The sequence below is a fragment of the Sorghum bicolor genome, chromosome 10, assembly GCF_000003195.3.
Source record: "Sorghum bicolor cultivar BTx623 chromosome 10, Sorghum_bicolor_NCBIv3, whole genome shotgun sequence".
Taxonomy (NCBI): Eukaryota; Viridiplantae; Streptophyta; class Magnoliopsida; order Poales; family Poaceae; genus Sorghum; species Sorghum bicolor.
Window position 1 is genome coordinate 24,026,517 of NC_012879.2, and position 4,699 is coordinate 24,031,215.

Below are 4,699 nucleotides of genomic sequence, written 5' to 3' on the forward strand. Positions count from 1 at the left end.
TTGATAAACTTTTATATTTATTTTACTACTATTTGGTGTATTGTTCTAATTACAGCTTGTTTGCTTCGTGTATGATTGTCTACAATGAATTGTGTGTTGTTGATTGATGATCGGGACTAGACGGTGAGCCGGTACGTTGGTGAGCAAGACCAAGCCTTTGAAGACCAGCAGACTCAGGAGAGCTTTGATCAAGGCAAGTATAACTGGGGATTATCCTTGTTACCTATACACAATTAATACAATATATATATATATATATCATATGCATGTGTCCACCTTGATGACTTTAGCAAAATCATAGATGATTGTTATCCTGAATTCCTTGTTACCTATTTTGGATATGCAGTTGGGTAGTTCTTGCTAGTGCTTGATTATAATCCATGATCTTGTAACATGAATGTTTGGATATACAATAAACAATAAAATAAGCTTTCTAGCAACTTGAATATAAAGGGTGGAAAGAACTCTGGCTTTTGCTGGATTGATCTTGACCCTCCATAAGGACTTATCCCTTGGCAAAAGCTGGGACAACTCGTACAACCATGAGGGCTATATGGCTCTGGCTTTAGCTCAGTATGAAGACCTTTTCTAGCTTGTTTGAGGTTACCCGAAAGGGCGGAGGGGCTGAACCGTTTTGGGTATAGTGTGGCCTCTGTCTGTATGTGTATAGGCTGTGAGTCATTGTTCCATCGGAAGGGGGCTCTATATCTGCGCGCAAAGGAAACCTTACGACCCTAACATGTTAGACGTAATTTTGAAAAGCTTCATAGTGATCCCTGCCGACCTTCCTAGGAAGGGGGTTAAGAGATTTGCAACCTCGGGCGAAAGGGTAAATCATGACTCATGGGTCAAGATGTACAACCTCTGCAGAGTGTTAAATCTGGTATACTAGCCGTGCCCGCGGATACGGGCGGCCCGGAAAACTGACGGAATAGATGGACACTGATGAACATGATTAATGATAATAAATTATGGTTTATTATGTTGTTTATATGTGTTATCCTTAATTGTATACATTGATCATGTGGTTATGGGATTAATTATGCTACCATGATAATTGCTATCCAATGATTAATATGCTATCTACATATAAAAGCTAAATGCAGTCAAACCAGTGTCAGCTTATTGAGCCTCATGAACCCCTGGTTATATTTGTTGAGTACGATATGTGCTCACTCTTGCAATTTCCCCCACACCTCAGAAAAAGTTTTGGGCTTGTGATCAACCAGTCAGTTGGATCCTGTAGAGAGAAGTTAATACCCGAAGTTGGAGTTGTCTATCCGTTGTTTGCTATCAAAGGTTATTTCTTTTATACTAAGTATGTTATATAATTTATGCATTGTCTTTTGATATTACCCCTTATTTGTAGCTATATGTGAGATTTGGCTTTTAAAACTCACATATGGTGTATATCTGGTTTTGTCCTTAAAATCGGGTATTACAATTAGAACATATATGCCTTACATCTTTGTTGTATTCATTATTCTTTTTTCAAATATTATGACTTTTATTTTTTCCTAAAAGTTCATATAAAACAATTCCAAGCAAAGAGTAACATTTGCCTTACCACATCTAGTTAAAATATTCTATGGCCTATGTCCAGATTAATGTGGAGATAGATATATGGGTGCATATTATTTTCAATCCAAAGATCACACTGAAACCCATTAGAAAACTCTTGATGCTCCAATTCAGATGGTGTTTATAGCATTAATTATAGTGCCACCTAAAGATATTTAGGTGATGTGGTGTAAATGATAGAGAAGAATAGAGAACAAAATTGGGTGTCATATAAGACATTATTTTCGTGAGAAAACAAATGCAAGACACAAATGAATTTCACACACTCGCAACGCATATATTCATCCTTATGAACGCATATACACAAATCCAACCCCTATGAGCATCTTTGAAGACTAGGCCACCACACACGCCTCGTTGTCGATAGAAACATATCATCGCCTACCACTGCAAACACAACACTGTTATCCGGGAAAATTCACTCCCACAAAGAGTCAAATCCACGACTTGACACTAGTACATGGGCACACTACACAGGCGGTTGGTAACATATTTCTATAGACGTTTTCCAGCACCGCCTGTGCTGGGGCCAGTAGAAATCGTCCATTTCCACAGGCGGTTGCTTGAGAGCCGCCAGTAGAAACCGTTTACACAGGGCGGCTCTCTTAGGGAACCGCCTGTGTAAATACACATTTACACAGGCGGTTCCCTAAGACGAGGCGCCTATGGAAACCTATTAAAAATGTATTATTTATTTATTTATTTATTTATTATTTTATTGTTATTATTTAAATATATTGATATTGGTTGGTCTTCAAACATAGCAACATGCAATTTAAATACTTCATCTCATACATACATTTGTATACATCAAAGTTTGGTGCTCAAAGACATAAAGTTAATTACAAGAGTATATCCATCATCACACATCATATATACATCAAAGTTTGTTTCTGTCCTCTAATAACTCTCTTTAGTAAGTTTGAGCTTACTAATCTCTATTAGCACTCGGAACTGTGGCCTGGATAATTGGCTTTCGTCATCATGATATTTGCCTTCACGTGGAATGACATGCTTCATGAGGAATGAGCAGATGTCCTCAACTATGTTGTCTAAAGCACGTTCGTCCATGCGCTCCGCCGTCCCTTGCTTATATACCTGCAAAGAAAGATTATAAACATTATATATTTTATGACTTCCAACTTTAATAGACTATTACTTATATTACCTTGTCAGGGTTCCTTGCTTATATTACCTTGTCAGGGTTCCTTGCATATCATCCGTTCTCTCTCATGTTCTCGCACACGTAGTAGCCACAGAGGACACATAAGGGTGGTTGCTTCATGCACTGTATATAACAGGAGAGTGGTTATTTAATTATAGTTGCAACTATGGTCCTATGTGTATGATTTGTATTTATAATAGTAAATTTTTATACGTACCGGCAGTTATGTATAACCTCCAATGGTTGCCCTGGTCTGTTGGACTCGCACTTTCCATGATTTATCTTATAGAACCTGTATGTCCTATAATCTCAAATAGAATCACCATGTTATTGTCAAACTCTCACTATGCTTAAGTATGCATGCATAGCTTGACTTACAGCTCTAGCAGTTTAATGAATGGAGCATAGCTTTCTTTCGGGTAATCCGCGGAGTCTAGTACCAACACCCTTCCCTCCTTGGGGTAAATGATGAAGCATATCCAACGGTTCCTGCTCAAATTAAATCCATGATGCATTTATGCATTGGAATAGTTTAGATAGATATTTGTAAACTCACACTTACCCAAAGTGGTACGGGGCCACCACCGCTTTCGTATCTTCAAACTTTATTAGTGAATGCCCAATGTAGAAGGCGTATTTAGCTTCAAAATCAAGTTTCAACTTTCGGAGTTTCTAATCATATGTTCTGCACCTTCCAAACCCTGTACCTCTGTGCTGGCATTTCCGATCCGGAATGTGTGCCGATTTTCGGCTATATCTATTGGGCAGAGATAGTCATTCCTTTCTTTGACATAATAATTAAAGTCCGAACCAAAATACAAATCTTGTTGATCATATAACATTCTGCAAGATAGAAGCATGTCAGATATTGAAAATTGATGCAACTACAATGTGTGTAACTATGTAACACTTACAATGCAAATGCCGTTATGATCTGTACATCTAGCATCAAATGTAAGCATGCATTTGTCAGTACTCTGGCTGAGAAATGCTATTTGAGAAATGCAAACATGTTGAGAGGCATTATCCAACCATATTAAGCAACCCCATCTAACCATATCAACAAATAAAGACAAGAACCTAGCTATTCTTCTCTCTCACTCATGGAACATACATACATGTGGATAAATACATTGAGAAATTTATAAAGAGAGAGAGACATAAATTAAAAAACCTAAGTATAACATAACTATATAAATACATCATTCATTATAAATAGATAGATGATGTGGAAGGTGATAATAAAAACCTAACTACCATATAATTAAAAAAATAAAAAATCAACAACTATCTCTCTACATAAATATACAAGAACACACCATTGGTTTAATCTTGTAAAAACTAGCTAAATTGAGAAGCAAACATGTTGAGAGACATTATCCAACCATATTAAACAACCCCATCTAACCATATCAACAAATAAAGACAAGAAGCTAGCTATTCTTCTCTCTCACTCATGGTGAAACCCTAGATCCAAAAAGTGGCTCAAAAATTGAGCTAGAATGAGCAAATTGAGAGAATAGGGACATAAACTAACTTTTTTAGCAACCTCCTTCCCAGAAATGAAGATCAAAACCTCCTCCCTTGTATTTTGAGAAATTTGGAACTCCAAAATCGTCCCCAATGGAAGGTGGGTGCGAGATACTGTTCTGGTCGGGGAGGAAGAAGGGGTATTTATACAGAGATACCGCATGCGGTTGCTTTAGCCAACAGCCTGTGTAAACATTTTCCACAGGCGGTTGACTTAAGCAAACCGCTGGTGTAAACGCTCGAATTCCACAGGCACTGGGATTCACTCGACCAGCTCAAGAAAGCGCCCACAATGATCGGAAGTCATAGATAGCTGACGTGCGAATAGAACTCTTTTGCCCTGTTCCGTGAATCTACATTTGTGAGCACTGCTCATGAAAACCAGGGCCTGCGCACGTACCACCCTTAAACTTAGCACACGTG